Source organism: Saimiri boliviensis, chromosome 5 (genome assembly GCF_048565385.1).
Source record: "Saimiri boliviensis isolate mSaiBol1 chromosome 5, mSaiBol1.pri, whole genome shotgun sequence".
NCBI classification, from domain to species: Eukaryota; Metazoa; Chordata; class Mammalia; order Primates; family Cebidae; genus Saimiri; species Saimiri boliviensis.
The window spans coordinates 71834004-71855145 of record NC_133453.1 but is presented as its reverse complement, the minus strand read 5'-3'; the positions used below and the strand labels follow the sequence as shown (position 1 = coordinate 71855145).

The following is a 21142-nucleotide window of genomic DNA, read 5'->3' as shown; positions in this document are numbered from 1 at the left end:
GTCAATTCTGCATTTCATATAATAAAATCTGAAATTACTTTCTAATGGAAAGAAGAAATGATAGGAGGTCCCAGGGTTTCCACCACTTGGCTTTTCTAAATATTCATTACCAAGAAATTTATTAGCCAGGAGAGGGCAGTACCACAAAGAAGAGAGGTAATGGGTTGGAGGGGGAGGCGGGGAACCTTTCTCTGGAAATAGAAGGTCAGCACATTTGAACTCCTGTCCTATAAATTCACTCAATTCTCTTGAATCCATTTTTATCAAAGCAACAAAATACAGTGGATAACCTCTACAACTCAAGTGCATGTTTTAAGGCTTTCAGAGCACAATGATCTGTCAAACCAGGGAAATGCCACCTTGAATAATACCCAAGTTCACTGAACAGGGTCAAGCACTAGACTGGAGGCTGTCAGTTTGGAGCTCAGTGCTGCAGATATGTTACCAGTATTAGCTGGATTCATTGGAGATCTGTCCTTGTTCTCCACGGTGTCATGATATATTTGACACCCCAGTAGAGAAGTGAGCTTTTCCTACTTACTCCACTGGCTCAGGGTACTGTTTCTGAACAGAATTATCAAGAGGTAATGATGATGGAAACTTAAAACTTACTTTCTCCATATCCACACCTGAAGCATAAAGTCCTGAAAATCAAATAAGGGCTATTGCTTAGTGAACAATAAGTTACTGTTGAAGAAATTATGGGAGAATGTCTTTGTCACTTATTTTTTTTATGAGTAAAATTATCTGCTGCTTCAGTAATTAGGTATTGAAAAATTATCTGATTTTTTAGATAAAAAATTTAAGATAAAATAGTAAACATATAAGTATTTTGAGAAAAGTGTTTCAAGTGGAAAATTCGTAAGTGCAAAGTAGTACAAAATCTGTGCAAATTTAATTTTTCTCTAAGATTGACAACAACCTAGATACATGGATTTTCTGCAGATAGTTTATTTCATTTAATCCATCAGCTGCAGAGGAGAAAAAAGGAAAATTATATACTCAATATGGCCTATTTCTCTTTATAAACCATAATTGCAAGCATCATTTTATCTTCATTTGTTGCTCTTTTAATACTTCCACTCTGAGTGATGTGCGGTTTCATTTTCACCCCTCCCACCCACTGCCTCTTTTTTTCCTCTTTCTTTTGCCCACATAAGCAAGCACACACATATCAGGTATATCCCAGGGCACCAATTCCAGAATGGTTAGCATTGCAAAGCTTCCTGTGGCCTTTCAACAGTTTTCTGAACGTATTTTAGACATTAAAATCATCACGTAATTTATGCAAGAAACATTGGCTCATGGAGTGCACAGCTCTGCTGTAAAACCCTGTCCACCAAAGCCAGTATTTATCATGTCAGGGCATTCTGACTATATGCAAATTACACCAAATGAACACAGTACCCATTTTCTTAAAACATAAAAGTGTTCTAATAGTTTCTCTGATTTGGGCTGATTTCATGAGTGGCCATAAATTCTTCATATAAATTTCAGTCCTTTTATTAGAGTTTCTCGGTTAATGTGGATGATTTACTGCCTTGTTCTGGGTCATCTATTTCCAGTCTGCTCGCTAATGTTCAGCCAAAAGCAGAGCTCTAGCCTACACTAATTCACAACCCTCTCTCTAGTGTACACGTATATATACGAGGGCCAATTTCCAGGGAATATGTCGAGCAAGCTGGAGACTGAAGGGCAAGATGGAGCTGCCTACATTTTAAACAATCATCCCAGAAACCACGCTCCCCAGTTGTGACTCTCACATCTCTGGGACATTAAAAATTCAAATTCTGTCTTCAGCTCAAAGCAAAAATAGCAAAACTGGCCACTTACCTGATTACTTATCCCAGCTGCTAGGCTTACTTTCAATTTGGTTGATTCTAATTTGTTGTAAAGTGCTATAAAACACCTTCATTTAACTGACATCACATAAAATTCAGGGTGATGCTAATTTCTTTTCCAGTAGCAATGCTCATTAAAAGGATGGGTGTCACTGTTTTCTCCCTTCTCCTGACCTGTGCACCTGGATTTCAAAAATAAAAATGCTCCTTACCTGGAATATGAGCTGAGAAGGGAGAGATGGGTAGGGCTAGCTGTTGCTTTAGAGCCGCCTGAGCCTGTGCTGAGAACACTGACCTTTCTGTTGTAAGGCACTCAAGTTTCCAGAAAATATGGGGCTTCTGAACCCTGCTTGTTCAGTAGACACTGCCTCATTTCAAATTCCTCTCGGCTTTCCCAAATAAAACTCATGCCCCTTGGTTTCTGCTGCAGATACTGTGCTATCTTCAAGCTAGTCCCTCCCTTCCCAGCCCATCTTTCTCTGTCACCTGGGCAAACAAGAACACCAATAATATACACTGAGGCTCCAGGGACTGTGGCCCTCAAGCCCTACCACTGGGGCTATAGGACATCTTCGGGTGAACAATTAATTGTTTTCTATTTTTTTTGTTTTTGTTCCTCTGTATCATAATTTAGAGGCTTGAATACCTGTCAGGGCTGGAAGTTTCTATTTACTTTTATTTTTGGAGAACATTTGGCCTAAGGTAAGTATTGTTCTTTATGAAACTATAACGGTATCATTAACAGCCACATGGAAAAGACGCTGATGCTCAGTACTTCCCTGAATCTAAACAGAGAAGGAATAAGATCATGCTTGGGGCAATCCACTGGAGGCAAGGCAGCAGAGCCAACACTTTTTGCAAACTATGTCAGGCATTTTCCAGACACTGTTTTCTATGTGCATTCCTTGCACGACTAAAATTCTCCACATTAAAAAAAAATAATTTCAACTTTTATTTCAGATTCAGGGGTTCATATGCAGGTTTATTACGTAGGTATATTGTGTAATGTTGAGGTCTGGGGTATGACTGATCCTGTTACCCAAGAACTGAGCATAGTACCCAACAATTTTTCAACCCTTGCCTCTCTCTCTCCTTCTCCACTCAAGTCAGCCCTGGTGTCTGTCCCTTCTTTGTATCCGTTGTGCACTCAATGTTTAGCTCTCACAAGTGAGAACATGTGGTATTTGGTTTTCTGTCCCTGCATTAATTCACTTAGGATAATGGCCTCCAGCTGCATCTATGTACCTGCAAATGTCACAGTTTCTCTGTTTCATGGCTGCGTAGTATTCTATGCTGTATATGTACCACATTTTCTTTACCCAATCCACTGTTGATAGGCACTTGGGTTGATTTGATGTCTCTGCTATTGTGAATAGTGCTGTGATGCACATACGCATACATGCATCTTTTTGGTAGCACAATTTATTTTCTTTTGGATACATACCAAGTCGTGGGATTGTTGGGTTAAATGGTAGTTCCATTTTAAGTTATTTGAGAAAATTTTCACATTTTGACAGAAAAATAAGTTATATAATGACTATTTACAGTCTATGTCTATATTCTGAGTAGCCAAAAGATACACTTTTTCTCAAGATACCAGCTTATTTCACAACAATCCCATGTTCTGGTGACAGTGAGTTAATTCACTTAATTCTAGCTATTTCCAAACACAAGCTATGGGGAAAAGATGAACACTGAGTCTAAGGTACTACTTCCAATAGTAAGAAATTGCTAACATTAGACAAAAGCATGGTCTTGGGTTACTTAACAAGGTGATGACTTCAAAATATTGTTTTATCCAAAGAGACACCCTGAATAGATTGATGCAGAAAGGCAGCATGAGATTGCAAAGAGAGAGAATCCAAGCTCTATGTAAGGAGAAAAGGAGATGGTATGAGAGTAGGTTTCTTATGGATACCGCTAGAACACTAATATAAAATTAATTTTTGTTTCTAATTAGATTTCTTTAAAGTACAGTGACACAAACAGAAAACTTACTCAGTTTGGGACAAAATAGAAGATTCACCCCATTATCTCCCCTAAATCTCCAGGCTTTTATCTTCATGAGATGCACTGTAGCACAGTGTAGAGGAACCTGAATTCCTGAGCCAGGGTGCCGGGGTTGAAATCCTCCTGCTCACAGCTGTGTGACCTGCGTAAACCTGAACGAAGTTTACTTAGCCTCCTCTTTGCGCTCAAGGCCATGCACTGGTCACTGGTGAAATGAAGATATTAATGGTGCCTACCCTATAGGGTTTGTTTTGAGGATTAATTAACATTCATAAAGCGCTTAGAATAATGCTTGATGTATAGCAAGTGATTAATAAATTATTCCTCTCTGCCCTGGACAACTGCAATATCTTATCTGGTTTCCTTGCCTTCGGTCTCACCTCCTTAGAGCCCTCTTTCTCACACTCACTGGAGAATGCAGATTGAGAACTAGAGTGTGTTACCTCCTTAAGCAATGCTGTTTAACGGCTCCCATTAACTTCAGGATAAAGTCCAAATTTTTAACATGGTCAGTGAGACCCTCCATGGTCTGGCCTTGGCCAACCACTCCAGCTTATTATCTTTTGCCATTTCCTACCCTGAATCTTCCCAGGAAAGGCTCCATAACTCCTCCCTGTCCAGCTCTCTGCCCCTGCTCTTACCATCGTGTATTGAAATAATCTGTTACAGATCTGATATCCCCATTAGATTCAAACTCTTGAAAACCCAGACAAAATCTCATTCATCTTTGTAAAACATGCATCTTTAAAATACAACTACATATGTAGAAACCGACGACTTCTCACCACCTCCACTGCTGCTCTCCAATTGAGGCTACCACCAACTTGCCACTAAGCTTGTCAGTAGCCTGTGGTCTCTCTGCTCCCACCCTGGTCCCTCAATGGCCTAGCCTTCACCCAGTGGGCAGGGGAGATTTCTAACATGTAGAAAGACCATATGACTTTTTTTTTTTTTTTTTTTTTTTGAGACAGAGTTTCACTCTCTTGCCCAGGCTGGAGTGCAGTGGCACAATCTTGGCTCACCACAACTTCTGCCCCCTGGGTTCAATCAATTCTCCTGCTCAGCCTCCTGAGTAGCTGGGATTACAGGTATGTGCCAACCATGCCTGGCTAATTTTTGTATTTTTATTAGAGATGGGGTTTCACCATGTTGGTCAGGCTGGTCTTGAACTCCTGGCATCATGATACACCCACCTTGGCCTCCTAGAGTGCTGGGATTACAGGTGTGAGCCACCGCACGTGGCCGACCATGTGACTTTTCTATTCAAAACCCTCAGATGGCCTTCCAGCTCAGAGTAAAGTCATGGTCTCTACAATGGTCTACAAAACCCACCTGATAAGGCCTCTTGCTCCTTCTCTGCCCTCATCCCTCACCACTCTCTCTCTTGCTGCTCCTGCTTCAGCCACAATAGCCTCCATGCTGACCCTGGAGCATTTAGGGCAGGGGCTCACCCAGAACCTCTGTATCTGCCATTCCATCTCCTGGAAATGTTCTTCCTCCATGACCTCCATGACTGCCTCCCTCCCTTCCTTTCAGTTTCTGCTCAAATGTCCCTGGCTACCCTATTAATACCCCCCAGCATCCCCTCACACTCTCTTTTTACCCAGAATTTTTCTTTCTCGTAGTATTTATCACCACCTAACATGCTAGATATTCACACATTATTTTTGGATGAGGCCCTTCACCTACTCCACATACCCAGAAAATGAGCTCCAGTGAATACTGGAAGTCTGTTTTGTTTGATGTTGTCAGTGCCTGACATAGATGGATATCAGTCTGTGTTGAATACATGAATAAATGAAAAAATGAATTTTAGTGATACCAGTGCATAGCACAATGTCTAGTTCACTGTAGTTGATAAATATCCTCTAGGCCCTCTCCCCAGACACATGCACACAGAAGTTTGATACAATTTAGAGGATTATAAGACTCTAAGAACCCCAAATTAAGACTTTCTAAAAGAAGAATTATTCCTGTTTTGGAAAGTTTCTACAAATGTGTCTCCTAAACAATAATCCCATTTGTTTGCCCTGTTAAAGCAAACTAAATATGGCTTGAGAAGGACTCTGTACTTCTATATTTGAATCCTCATGTATGAACTGTGAAATATATATCGTGTATAATCTAATGAAATAGGTAGACAACATATCTTCATGTATAACCTAACGAAATAGGTAGACAAGACTGAAAACCTAACTTAGGAGTATGCACCTGTAACAATCACTGAGTCCTGGACAATCTCAGCAGCAGTACTTCAACCAGTAACACACTGCTGAGCATTCAAACTGTGCTCAAATAAGGCAGGCATCGAGCTGTAGCCAATCCAGTTGTTTCTGTATCTCAATTCCGATTTGTACATTACATTTTTTGTCCCTAAATTTGTCTGACCATAAGGCACCCCTGGAGTCTCACTGAATCTGCTGTGATTCTGGTGGCTGACTAACTTGCAAATCATTCATTGCTCAATTAAACTCCTTCAAATTTAATTTGGTTGGAGTTTTTAACAGATGGTATCAGAAGTGGGACCTGAAGAAAAGCTTCTAATTACCCCACGAACACTGAACGAACATGCAAGGTAACTGCAGGACCCACTTGAATCCACGGATCTCTCAGAGCACCTGGGGATCATGGGTAAGTTCTCTCTCGGATTTTGGAGATCCATGGATTTGTGTTTGAGCGCTCAGAATTTCTTTGAGCAAATTTCTGATCCAAACTGAGTTTGGAAGTCAAGACAGAAACTGAAATGGGTCCAGGAATGGATTTAATCTGGTAACTGACTGGCCTGGATCAAGTTAGAGGCCTCTTACATCTGACTAGGTCAGAAGGAAACTGGTAGCAAATGATAACATTTTAGGGGTGTAAAATTTGACTTTTAAAAATTTGCAGATATTTTTGTGTTCTACCCCATTGTTTCATTTTTCTTGCGCATATAGGAAAAAAATTATTGGCTAAGTTGATCAAGGGAACCCAAGAGAAAAGCCAGTATTTTAGGTAAAAATGTGACCCTTAATTTCTGAAAAACTGAGTTCCTTCAGGCTTATACATTAGGCACAGAAAGCAGTGGAGTCTTACAGATGGCAAACTCTTACTAAAGGTAACTAACAGTGGAATGTTCTGAATAAACAACAATGCATGGAAGTGCATTTAAAAATGAAAAATTAAATCTGCTAATCTTTCAGCTTAGTTACTATACCAATCCAAAGGAAAAAGACTGCAGCATCAATTGGCTGACAGTGGATAAGTAATGGGGTACATTTTATCTGAATAAAGGATGGGGTTGGGTTAGAGGCCCTCCCCTCAGTAAAGTCCCTCTTGGTTAAAATGGCTTAAAGATGACAGGGCCCCATTGGGGGCAAGTCTGAGCCTTGTCAGTTCAATACTGGGTTCTAAGGAGAATGGCTAATGTGTTTTGCCCCATGTATTTTGCTCTGGCCAGAAGAAAAAAATGTTAATTGGGTTACCCCTGCAACCCCTTGGACAGCAACTTGCAAAACTGAGAGGCTTTTAACTGTGGTTGATGAAACAGTAACAACAAAAAGATGATTTTCCTTTATGATGTGGCTTGGTCCCCAGGGCTACAGTGTGGCAAGCAGGGTAACTAGGGCTGCTCAGGGAAAGGGAACCGAGAAGCCTGGCATGATTGCAAAAGAGCAAGAATTTCTTACCAGTCTGACTTTGGCCTCTCTCTGTACAAACTGTTTAAGTGAATGGTAGAAGTCACTGTTTATCTCTCTGTAAAGTTTTAATGACTACAAAAAAAGCATTCTGAGGCTGATCTTGAGCTGTAATAAATCTGGTATGCTTTGTGTGTCTTTCTGTAGTTTGCCATGAAGAGAGGTATCTTAGGATAAAATGTGTGTCTAGGACCCCATAAGCCTGCTGTTTAAGACAGCCCAGCAAACTGGCCAGTTATGTCCTTGGAATCTGACCTGTGACCATGTGGCCTTGCTTTCTCTTTTCACAATGATGCCCCAGGTTCAGGGTTCAATTCCTTGGTTGGGGAATGAGTACCTTCTGGTTTGATAACCACGTGACCTTTATCATTTGTTAATTTTCTTCCCCTCCATGAACTATCTTAAATTTTCCTTTCTCTGACTACAGAAATATTGGCCATTGGGCCTAGCCAGGGTTGGGTAATAAAAGATTTAAAAGGACTTTTTCTTTTTTAAAGCGCTATATATAAAAGTCAGCTTAATATCAAAGTAGATACTGAAGCTCTAATACTCTAGAACTCCTTGGGAAAAACAGGAGGTGCCAGAGACCCCATTTGGAAATAAACCTGTTTTCCTCATGGAACCCCAGGAATTGGGGTTCCATGGATAAATCCCCCTCAAAATCTAAGGCTCTGGTGTTTTGGGGATCCAGGATCTGGTATAAAAGTAGAACCCTTAATTTTGGGGTATCCATTTTATCTTCCAGCTGTGCCTGCTTATTAGGCCCTAGGAACTGCATGCTTTCTAGCCCTCTTCTTCCAAGGACTCCACCCTAAAGCCAGTAATCCAATTACAACAAAAACTGGCAAATAAAAAAATCTTACAATTACTGGATCTTCTGTCTGTCTGTGTAGTTATATATGTGTTGTGTGTGTAATGTTTATATAAAAGAGCTCTAGTTAATTAGCTTAAAAAATAAGTACTTAAATATTTTATCAGAAAAGTAAAAATGTAATGCCTTAGTTCATGTAATCCTTGGGAAATAAAAACAGCTTTAAAGATTATTGGTAAAATAAAGATATTTGGACTAAATTAGGCAGGTCAGATATTAGGTTTGCTAAATGCTTTAAGGTCATATGAAAGTTGTTCAATTTGCCTATTTTGGAGCAATAGATTTTAGATAAGGCCTAGGGACATGCAGAATTAGCCAGGCCCCCAGCTATGCAAAGAAGGTTATAAAAAAAATGGATATTATATAAGAAAGGATCTTGTATGGTAAATTCTTATCCTAAAGTAAAATAACTAGTTGTTTAAAAAGAGGGATATTCAGAACAAGTCAAAAAGCCCAAGCATGGTCTGTATAAGTTGTGAAAAGATTTGTGAAAGAAAATTATGCATCAAAAGTAAAAGTTCCTGGACTTACCATTATAACATGTGATTGAGACTACTAAAAAAATTGTTTTACATGCAAGGTGTGTGAGGAGAATGAAATTTGTTTTTGGTAAAAGATTGTAAGACAGCATGGGAATATAAATTTTGCCTAATTTAGAGGGTTAAAGGATTGTTTTAAATTAAATAAAAATAAGCTAAAGGTTTGAACAGTTGTGGAAGGTTTATAAAAATTTATCTTGTAAAAAAAAATTCTGTGTGTGAATATGCTGACTAAATTTAAAGTTATATTTTCCAGTTTTTCCATAAATTGAGCATTGACATAAAAGCACAAACACAGTTTTCTTAAAGCACTAATCTGCTCTTTAACAAAAACTTGTAAAGGTTATGTAAAGTTTATGAGAATCTCACCTTATGGTTAAACTGATTAAGATTGTATAACATTTTATTAAAAATTGGGGTGGACATTTATAGTACATTAATGCAAGGGTAAAATTTGGTTTTCTCTCAAATCAATTTTCATGTAATTGTAAAAGATAATAAAAGATTTTTGTTTGCCTTTTGAATAAACTACTAAGAAAAAAAGAAGTCAAAGACAAGAGACAAATTGTTTGAAAATCTAAGTCTTCCCTTTATCAGTGAGTAAAGTTTTTGCCTTTAAAAATTTTTTGAGTCACCATTTTGGCTAAATGAATGACCTATGGTAATCTGGAATTCTATTTCATAATATCAAGTGTTTTGAACCTTTAACATATTTGATAGGCTCTCCAAAATCAAATTTCAGCTTCAAAATTATCTTTTCTGACCTCTAACTCTGAGATACTATACAAGGCCCCTTAAGCATCTAAATGAAAGGCAAACAATTATTTAACATGTTTAGTACATGGGAAGCACTGTTGAAAAAAAAAAAAAAAAACTTTAATCTTCTTCAGGTTATATTTTAGTGAATGATATTAATATATGTCAAATTGTATAGGAGTTTAAAAATTCTAATATGTCTGAGTATATGCTACCAATCATAATTATGGCTATTATGTTATTATTCCAGACCATAGAAATAACTAAATTTCCTGGTCAATTGTGTTTTTAACTATAACTATTTAAAGTCATTTCTATGGTTAAGTGCTTAATGCTGATGCAGTTTGTGAAAACTTCACAAGCATGCAAAATGCTAGAGCAGGCGTCCCCAAACTATGGCCTGTGGGCCGCATGCAGCCCCCTGAGGCAATTTATCTGGCCCCCCACCACGCTTCAGGAAGGGGTACCTCTTTCATCGATGGTCAGTGAGAGGAGCACAGTATGTGGTGGCCCTCCAACGGTCTGAGGGACAGTGAACTGACCTCCTGTGTAAAAAGTTTGGGGATGCCTGTGCTACAGTATAGTGTCTTTTAGGAGGTTCAGGAAAAGATGGAAAGGACCCCAAAAGCACTCTTGAATACAGGTTTCTAATAACGTTAGAATCACATCATTTCAACTAGGTAAGAATTCCTGGAACTTTAATGAAAAGACTGACCAGGTAATAAAACTGCTAACTCAAGTAGAGCAAAAATTGATTTTCATACTAAATCAGCTGATACTGAAATTGTTTAGATATACAATTTTGAATGAATTCCATGGTCTAAATCAAATTAGCTATGATAACCCATCAGATATCAGTGCTATGCACCCAATTTGGAGAAACAACTTGTATTCAAAAGTTAGTATGTCTAATATTAATTAAGCATGGACTCATGGAGAACCAGGATGGCCACCCTGTCCTTCCAGAGTCTTTAAAGATTTTGTTATTAAAAGTTCTGCATTCCATGACTCATTGTGGAAGAGACAAAATTCAAATAATTACTCTTGGCTCACCTCAAATGAGCATTTGGTATCATATCCTAGGCAAACATGAGTTAAAAGACTTAGCATTTTTCATTCAGTTTTTTCAGGGGTAAGTCTAGGCCACCCCAACCACGTAAACCACTGAGACTAGCAGAGGAAATCTCCAGTAGAATGTAGATGATGGGGATGAGGAGTATCAGAGAGGCCTCAAGACCAGGTGTAAGGACTATAACTCACACTACTAACTTTCCCTCTTACAATCTTCCCCCAGGAAAAAAGATCAAGCAATCCAGAAGAACTATTCCAAGGTGGATCCAAGTAGTGAAAAAGGTGGACTGTAGCAGATACTGTGGTGTGCTGCCCAGATCTTCTCTTCAGGAATGAGGCAACTATTCTGCCATCTGCTGGTATTCTTGGTGGCTGGTAACTGTTAGCTTAGTTCTTTTTTGGGAATTCTCCATGGCCACAGAGAGCTGTCTTTGCTATGTTCATGCTCTCTCTCCTAAGGCAGCCTGTATTGAATGACTGGTCATGATAGCAAAAAGGCCCCACTGCCTTAAGGCAGGACAACCCTAAAGGTCATCTCAGCTTCATTCCTCTCTTTGCTAAAGGAGGCATTTGCTACAGTTCAAACACAATTATCTATCTGCCAAATTCTACTTCCTTTGTTCTCTCACAGATACTGATCTTGAAAGCACTCCTTAAAAAATTACCTGCATACAAATCTGTGCCTCTCTATCTTTTCCTGGGAAACCCTAAGACTCTGCCTATAGGGAAAGACACAGTATAGTTACCTTAGGAGATGTTTCTCATGATCAAATTTATAAGAGTGCAAACAGTAATGAAAAGAAGTGACTATACTACATGTAATTTATCCTGGCATTTCACTTAGAAGTCTGGATAGTGAGATAAAACAGTAGTTAGAAGAAATTCTGAAAATGACTTTGCAAAAATTATTAGCAGGGGGATTTGATGTAGCTAACACCTCCTATTGCCTTTAGCTTTCAGGCTGCCTTAACTCTTCCTGGGCTTAGACCAGCTAACTTTGGAAAATAAGTTATATTAATAGTTAAGATGATAACAGGCCTTCCCAAAAGCTCAACTGCCTTTGTAAAGGTAATGAGAGACGACACGAGACAAGAGGGAGGAGAGAAGCCTGAATTCTGGTAAAGTGCAGACATAAATGATTGCCAGCCATGCCTGTAGATAACATCACTATTATATATTGGCTTTTGAGATTTTCAGGTTTTTTGCATGTCTGACATCCATGGCTCCACCTGGACCTGCCAACCTCTGCCTTCATGGCTCTAGTCAGAAGCAAGTGAGCTCAAGAGGACAGGTTTGACCCCCTGTGATTTTCTCTGCCCCAACCAATCAGTAGCAGGCACCCATTTCTAGCCACCTACCTCCCTTCTAACAAACTGCCTTTGAAATATCCCTGGCCTACAAGCCTTCAGAGAGACAGGTTTGAGTAATAACTCTTCCCTGTGTCACAGGGCCAGCTTCACATCAATTAACTCTTTCTTTACTGCAATGCAGTGGTCTTTATTTGCGCAGTGGGCAAAGAGAACCCATTGGGTGGTTACAATTCTAGGAATGTTACAGGTACAATGAGTATGCAGATTTTAAAATGAAAATGTCAAACAGACTTGAATACAGTATTAGTCTTATTTACATACAGAAGAAGGAATGTCTGAGAAATTTTTTAAAAACAGAGAAATACACCTGCCATTCTCCTTACAGCTCAGGTAAATTCCAGTTTATTAGTACTACTTGGGCATAGTGCAAATGTCTGATTCAGTTTGGCATAACAAACCTGGCTGATACTGACTCTGTCCTTTAAAACATAACCATAAAATTGATATTCTGATCCTGAATTTCCTTTAATGTGTTTAAGGTACAGTTTTATGAACTGGTTGACAGTGTGGTAATGGGAAGTGTCCAATAATCATTATGTTATTATTGCTCATCTTGAAAGCAATGAAGTGGTGTAATCAATAAAATTGTATCCTCACTTAGCTTATAGCAGTGATGTACTAGTAAGCTTATAGTTTAATTCTTCTTCAGAATGAAGATGAAGAAAGTAGAAATAAAAATACTGTATGAAAAATGACTAAACTTGATATAAAGTCATGCTTACCAGGAATATCCCAAATTCATCTGAGATGAAGGTAAGAATTACCTGCTTTGGAAAAAACAAAGGGGATTGCTGTGTGGCAGCCACAGCTGTTGAAAAGTACTTCGTTTCTTTGAAAATGATGAAGAATTCTATAGGTGTCTTAACCAGGGGTTATCAGTCTGGGAATCTCTAAACTGTAGGCAAAACTTCATGTGCACATTTCTGGGGAGAGGGTATATGGCTGTAACTGCCAACGGTTTCATCTTGCCCACTGCCTAGACAGAGCCAACTTATCAAGACTAGGGGAACTGCAATGGAGAAAAAGTAATTCACAGAGTTGGCTGTGTGGGAGACTGGAGTTTTACGGTTACTCAAATCAGTCCCCTTGAGCATTTGGGGTTGGAGTTTTTAAGGATAATTTTGAGGAAGGGGCTTGGAAAATGGGGAGTGCTGATTGGTTGGGTTGGAGATTGAATCATTGGGGGTTGAACTGAGGTTTTCTAGCTGTCTTCTGTTTCTGGGTGGGATCACTGAACTGGCTGAGCCAGATTACTAGTCTGGGTGATGCCAGCTGGTGCACTGAGTGTAGGGTCTGCAAAATATCTCAAGCACTGATCTTAGGTTTTACAATAGTAATGTTATTCCCAGGAGCAATTTGGGGAGGTTCAGACTCTTGCAGCAGAGGGTCCAAGGTCCCTAAACCATAATCTCTAATCTTGTAACTAATATGTTAATCCTACAAAGGCAGACTGCTTCCCAGGCAAGAGGTGGTTTTGGGGGGCTGCAGTGGAGAGGGTATTAGCTCTGAAAGAAAATTTTCAGAGTGAAATTACGAACTAAATTCCTTCCCAAAGTTAATTTGGCCTACTGACAGGAATGAACAAGGACATCTTAAAGGTTAGAAGCAAGATGGAGTCAGGTCTGATCTCTTCCACTGACATAATTTTCTGTTATAATTTTTGCTAAAGTGGTTTCACGGCATTTACCAGACTATAAGTGGGACCATGTCCTTTGAAATCTTAACAACCACTTTCCTAAATACTTCCTAACATCTTTTCTTATACTAATGTAAGTAGCTTAGGGGTGAGGCTTTTTGTTTGCTTAACAGCCTTGCTGAAGTATAACTGACATACCTCAAACTGCACGTTTTTCAAGTGTGAGTTTGAACATGTGTACACACTTGTGAAACCATCACCACAATCAAGATAATGAGTAGGTCCATCAGTTTTCCTGTGTCCATCTGTAATTCCTCCCACCTTCCTCTTTCTGATCCTCTGCTTTCTCAAGGAAACCACTGATTTGTTTTCTGTCACTATAGATTAATTTGCACTTTCTAAATGTTATACAAGCAGAATCATCTACTACCTACTCATTTTATCTAGCTCCTCTCACATATCATAATTATTTTACTTGTCAATAAAAAGAATGATTTATTGATCATGACTATTTTTTATTGATCAATAAAAAATATAATCACAATCCATGACGGATCAATAAATCATTGAGCAATGAATCAATAATTCATTCCTTTTTATTGCTAAGTAGTATTCTATTGTATGCTATACCAGTTTGTTTACATATTCACCTCTTGATGAGTATTTGGGTGTTTCTGAGTTCTGCTGTAACAAAGCTGTTATTAACATTCATGTACATACTCTGTATAGATATACACTTTCGTTTTGCTTGGGTAGATACCCAGGAGTGGAATGGCTGGATCACATAATAGAAATATTTTTAATTTTTTAAGAAACTGTCAAAATGTTTTCCAGGGTGACTATACCATTTTTACATTCCCACCAGCAGCGTATGAGAGTCTACACATTGGAACTTACACACTTGCTAACACTTAGTGTGGTCAGTCTTTAATTTTAGCCATTCTAGTAACTCTGTTGTGGCATCCTATAGTAGCTTTACTTTGCATTTCTCTAAAAGAGCATCTTTTCATGTGCATATTTGGTGAAGTCTTTTTAGGGCTATTTTCTGACAATAAAAGTAAGCATTTCCATAAATCCAAGTATGCTTTTGCTAAGTTAGGTAGAAGGCTCTTTCTAAAAAGAAACAGAGGTGTTTATTAGGGAAACAGGTGTTTCTTAATCCGAGAGGTAAAACATTCTGAGAGTGCCTATCAGGCATTCTTGTATGTCATCTAGTAGATGAATAAAACATATATATATAGAGGCATCAGGCATAGCTCAAGTAGCATCATTCTGCATCTTGGAAAGTATGCTAGAGCTTCCTGTGCAGTTCAGAAACTTCCACTCTCTTCTACAGATTTTGTGTAGTTCATGAGTTTGAATATAATTAAACAAAGGAAATGAGAAGGAAATAATCACATCATGGAGGGAAGAAATTATATGACACAGGGAATCCATCTGACTTCGGTTTCTAGAGGCACAAAGCAAAGTCTTCCCAGCCCTTTTCTGTCTGCAGCAAGGTCTTATTTACTATGCTACATGCCTGGATGCCAAGAGAAAAGTCTTACATCCAGGAGCACATTCTGGGAATATTAACAAGACAATATGCATATAAAGCAAAATACTCTAGGAATCTAATGACAATCTCACAACCACTGTTGGGGGAAGGCTCACATGCAGCTAGGACTACAAATTATAACAGCGGCCAAATGTTCTGCAATACAGTCTATGTATAAGACAAGAAATAATTCGTGTCTCCTTTAATGCACATAATCACTTGATTAAAGTACAAACACTTATGGAGATAAGCTTCAAGCTATCTTTATAATCTTGTCATATGAAACGTGAATTCCAGAAAAGTTCTAATTAGTCTGAAGACCTATGCCAAAGGAAAAGAAAAATCAATATGTAACTAACTTCGCCAGGATCAACTTTTTCATACGGTCACTCTCACTTTACCTTGATCCATTTTATAGAGAGGAGCTTTGAGAGTCACCTATTAATAGGACATACACAGCTTGAGATCTAGCCTAGCGGCTTCTGGATTGGGAAAGCTTTGGAAATATTAAAATTAATGAGACAATAAATCTACCAATATGAAGAATGCTACCTAAATTATGGGCCAAGGCAGCCAACTGAGGCAGAGCCATCTGGCATATGCACAAAGCCCAGGGAAACCTCAAGTTGAGCCCAGCACATGGTGGCAGCTGTCCAAGCAGAAGTGCTCTCACACACGTGGCCAGTCGCGTGGAGGAGGAGGGAGCCAAGCCTTTGTTTATATTATGTGGCACGGCTCTGGGGAAGGATATCTACTTTATCATTTCATTTCTTTTCTTTTCTTTTTTAATGTGTAGTAACTTCCAAAGCCTTTAAAGTAAAGGCTTAACAGCCAGTAAAAGGTACAGAGTAAGAGAGAATAATTCAGTTACTGAATGATAAGAAATCAAATCAATTCAATGATTCAATGAACTAAGACCTCACTCTAGGTTAGGCCACAGACTAAAAGAAAAAAAAAATGAAAGACCTGAAATGGAATCCTGTTTATAATATTTAATATGAGACTTTAGAAAATCACCTTCTTTGTGCCTTAGACCAGTGAAAACTCAAAGTAGCCCGTTGCCAAAATATTTGTTGCAGGTCCACGTGAGGTATGGAATGTGCACCAGAATGTATGTCAACCACTGCTTCCTTCACTGAGAAAGTCTTGCAAAAGTCAGCTGAACTGTACAATGTGTACAATGTGCTTAATAATGTAGCTGGTTGGCAATGTGGCTCAAGCCGGTGCATGGACCACACTATAAGTGGCACTGCTTTAGACTTTTCCCCAAATAATATTATCCTGCTCCTCCTCCTCCTACCATTCTTGATGGATTGGTTTGGATCAAGTATAAGAAAACTGGCTGAGTGTTTTATATAGTTTCTCTAACAAGGTAAAATATTTAAAGGGAATTTTTTACAGAAACTTCACAATCGGTGGCAGAAGAGAAGAATTCTAGGAATGTGAAAATAACTCATGGAATACAAAAAAAAATCAAATGCTTCATAAAAAAGTTTCTTGTACCAGTGTCATATTCAATTTACCATTTGTTTTGTATTTTAAAATTTTAAACTAATTAATTATTATTGGCTGCAAGAAAATAAGCTGGGATGGGTTTGGCAGACTTTTACTTCTTACCTCCAGCTTTAACTCTTATTTTACTGAGCAAAGGTCTCGTTTTAACACGTGATTAAATCTGAAAGATCACCACAATAACCTTCTCCCTCCCCAACCCCTCCCACAGCCACTGCCATCATCCTGCTTTTCTGACCCAAGGTAAGTCACACCTCTCCTTGCAAGACAACATATAGAGATCTTGCAGATCATATAAGGGGTGGCATGGGTAGCTAGCTAACTTTTCCTGGTTAGGGTGGTGGTGGGAGAAATATTCAGTGCTGATGTCCTTGCCAGAAACGTGAAGTACTGGCTAGTTGAACTGAGACTCACTAGGCGGCCTGCAAGATACAGCTGGTAGAGTCATTATGAAATGAAAGGTTAGTAAACATCAAATATGTATACTAAGTTAAAGCCTGACCAGTCCTGCTACAGCACACAGAGAAGATGGCTTGAACATTCTTGTTATAGGCATCCCAATATTTGTAGCGTGGTATAAGTCTACAACTATTTATTTATTTTCTTGATTAGTAAGCCTTTTAGTTTGCATTAAATCCTTGAGTATCAGAATATACTTTTTAAGAAGTATATTCTAATAAAAAAAATTCAGTGCTGAATTTTTTTTTTCCAGAAAGGCATGTAACCCATAAAAAATGTCTGTCAATATTTTCTACCCATCTTGGGGGCTACAGTTACAGCACTGACCCCTCCAAAAGCAGCAGACACAAGTTGGCTGACAAAGCATCAGAATCTCCTTCAAGAGGTAGCACTGACTTTTGATAGGTTATTCCCTAAGAAGAAGTTGTAGCAGACACAGCTACAGGAGGTATGTTTATACCACTCTGCAAGAAGTGCCTTTTTATTCTACACTCTCAGAAATGCCCTAGTTTGGATGATAAAGTGATGTGGTCACTCTGCTTACAAGGGAGCAGGAATGAGGATCCTTCAGAACAGACCCATCTGTCACCTCTAGATTCTCAGTCATTACCCAGCACCAAGCTGGCATCTAACAGGCACTAAGGAATTAACAAATGAAAGACCTGCGAGTACCTGGTAGCCAAGAATAGGAAGTACTTTTTTCAGAAGCTGCTATTTTCCCCCGACAAAGATGAAGATAGGTAAGAGCTGATCTGGGTGAAGTTATAAAAAGCTTGTCTTTTCAGATCTCCAGATTTCACTTTACGTTACTCACCTCATCTCACAGAATAAATCTTCCTGATATTACTAGATGCTTAAAAAATTCTTTCCCTTCTCAAACTAGTAAAGGCCAAGGTAACAAGAGGACAGAGACGAGATCCATTTGGCTCACTGTCGTACACCCAATGTTGAACACAGTGTCTAGCTCTCAGGAGGTCCACATACATAATTATGAAATGGGTGAATGAAAATAAACTAGCAGCATATTTTTGTTGAGGATAATATGTTAACTCTTCCAGGCATCTGCAATTAAATTTGAGCCTTAAACTCTCATTATGAACAGAAGGTTGTATTTCATAGCATAGAAATTACAGGAAATAGGCTGGGCACAGTGGCTCCTGCCTGTAATCCCAGCACTTTGGGAGGGCCGAGGCAGGTGGATCACCTGAGGTCAGGAGCTCAAGATCAGCCTGACCAACGTGGTGAAACCCTGTCTCTACTAAAAATACGAAATTAGCTGGGCATGGTGGCGCATGCCTGTAATCTCAACTACTTGGGAGGCTGAGGCCAGAGAATTTCTTGAACCCAGAAGGTGGAGGTTGCAGTGACCCAAGATTATACCATAACAGTCAAGCCTAGGCAACAAAAGTGAACTCCATCTCAAAAAAAAAAAAAAAAAAAAAAGAAAAAAAAGAAATTATAGGAAACAGAAACTAGTGGTGATGGAATTATTCTCCTTTATTGGGGAAAGGAGGGATGCAGCCTCTCTCTGTTCTTAAAATTTGACTATTAAGAGTTCAGGCATTCCAGTGTACCTTCTGATCCAAGAACATTAAACCTGAGACATCCTCAGCCCTCCCTTCTACAGTCTGTCTCCCAGACACTGGAAGCTGGGAGGTAGCACGCTCTGTAATGGATCACTCCTGTCCTGACAGCATGCCCTAGATCTTTCTTCCTAAGCTGAAATATGGATTTAAGCTAGGCTATCCTACCTTTCTGCGCCTGCTTCCATCCCAACTTGCATACGCAAAGCCTTCTAGATCCTAATTTCTACTGTTTCCAGCTCTCCAAGGGAGGTAGGCAAAAGTACTTAGTCAAGATCCTTCAGATTATACATTTTATCATGAGAAAGCGTGTGAGGAAACCACAGAGAACCTGGCTCCTCTGTGCTGGGGTTCAAGGTTGGGGAGGTAAGTGGGGATGGTATGGTGAGCAGTTGCATAGGAGGAAATTCAAGCTGTTGCCTATTAAGATCCATGATTTATTTTTAAAGAAGATGTGTGTTCTAATATGTGGACTGTGATTATTCAGTTCTTAAACAAATTCTTCTAAGTATATACCATAAACTGGTGTTCCTATTAGATGCTGGGGAGATACACACACACGTATGCAAATCTTGCCTTGCATCTCATACAGGCAGATTCATACACAAATGATTACAACACATTCTCCTAAGTGCTGTTGGAGGGGTAGGAACAAGGTGCAACATCAGCACAGAGGAACCCCCCACCCCCAGCCCGGAGAGTTCTGGGTAGGATTCCAGGAGGAGGCAACACTTAATCTACATCCAGGAGGAGACAACACTTAATCTACATCTTAAATGAGGAGTAGGAGCCTGCTGGGTGAGTGGGAGCATTCCATGTAGCCAAGGAGCACATGAGACACAGAGGCACAGCAAGACTGAGAGCTGCACTGAAGTGGTCCAGCATGCAAGAGCGAGGCTAAAGCTGGGGACCAGGGACAGAGATGAGGATGCTGGTGAAGGCCAGTCATCTAGGCCTTGTCCACCTAAGAGCACAGACTGTCTATCATAGAAAAGGAGTTTTAACAGGACGCCAGTTAATAATGATGTTTATACATGCTAAAAAACGTTAGTGTTTATATCAAAGTTTAGGAAGAAAAACATAAAATTTTGGTTTGGCTTTGTAAACAAAATATTTTTCACAGTTGTGTGATTTGCTGATTGGGACTGAACATATTAATAGGTCAAATTAGCTTTTAAAATAACTTTCTATTATATTATTTAAAATGTTAAATAGGTCAAATTAACTTTTTAAATACATTTTAAAATGAAAAGCTTTATGCACATAGAGCCAGTCTTCATGAACACCGTCCATATAAAATGTTCCCACACAGAGTGTAAAATAAATTAACGAAGTACATTGCCAGGTTTAAGACAAATTAAAGTGGACATCACAGTACCTGGCCTTAGTACTCTCATGCAGGCAGTTCTGCCTCATACAGTCAAGACAACCCGCTTGCATGGGGTGTGGGTTTGAATGCAACTAACCATATGTAGAGCTTTTTCTACAGATGATTCATTAATTGAGAAATCATCGTATCTCACTATATTAGTTGTGCTAATTGAACAGATAAGAAATACTCTATAAGGGAATTCATTTTTCTTCCCTGATATTGTTCTCTTACCACCAGTGTAATGAAGAAGGAAGAGCTATTATTGCACAGAAGAGAAACAACACAGGAAAAAGCCTTTCTTCAGGGGAGGAACTTCTGAATTGATTTGTTGTTTGTGCACTTGTTTGTTGTACAAAACTCTGCATGAATAAAGTTAGCAGTGGAAAAGCGGCTTGTAATGTGTCCTGGTGTTAGAAGGGTCATGTCAGGGTTCCCAACTCCATCTTTTCTTCACCAGGCAGGATGGTTGCACATCATTTGAGATGAAGAGGAAGTTGTTCATCCTACATTTGAGACTGTCTACAGAAGGAAGTTCCAGTCTTCCTTCATAACCTATTTCCACAGTATACTGGTTACAGGTTTACTACCTGACAGTGCATCTTAATGAAACCACTAGCCTTATTTAATTCTTGGTGGACACGTGACATTAATTTAGGGAAAAAGTGGTTATTTACATAGTAAGACACAGCCTCAAAGACTCAAAATATGCATTACTATTAGTAATGTTAAATAATAATATTAATTTGCATGCATTAGGAGATAAAAAGATTTATTCCGTGCCTACCACAAGCCGTAAGAAAGCATTTTTTTTTAAATTGCATTTTAGGTTTGGGAGTACATGTGAAGAACATGCAAGATTGTTGCATAGGTACACACATGGCAATGTGGTTTGCTGCCTTCCGTCCCCTCAC

At 39.1% G+C, this 21142-nt stretch overlaps 1 protein-coding gene across 1 annotated transcript in view; it reads right to left on the bottom strand.

The window, feature by feature from the left end:
- STK39 (serine/threonine kinase 39) overlaps positions 1 to 21142 on the bottom strand; it is a 315215-nt gene that overhangs the window by 18720 nt on the left and 275353 nt on the right. The gene's annotated exons all lie outside the window — the stretch shown is intronic.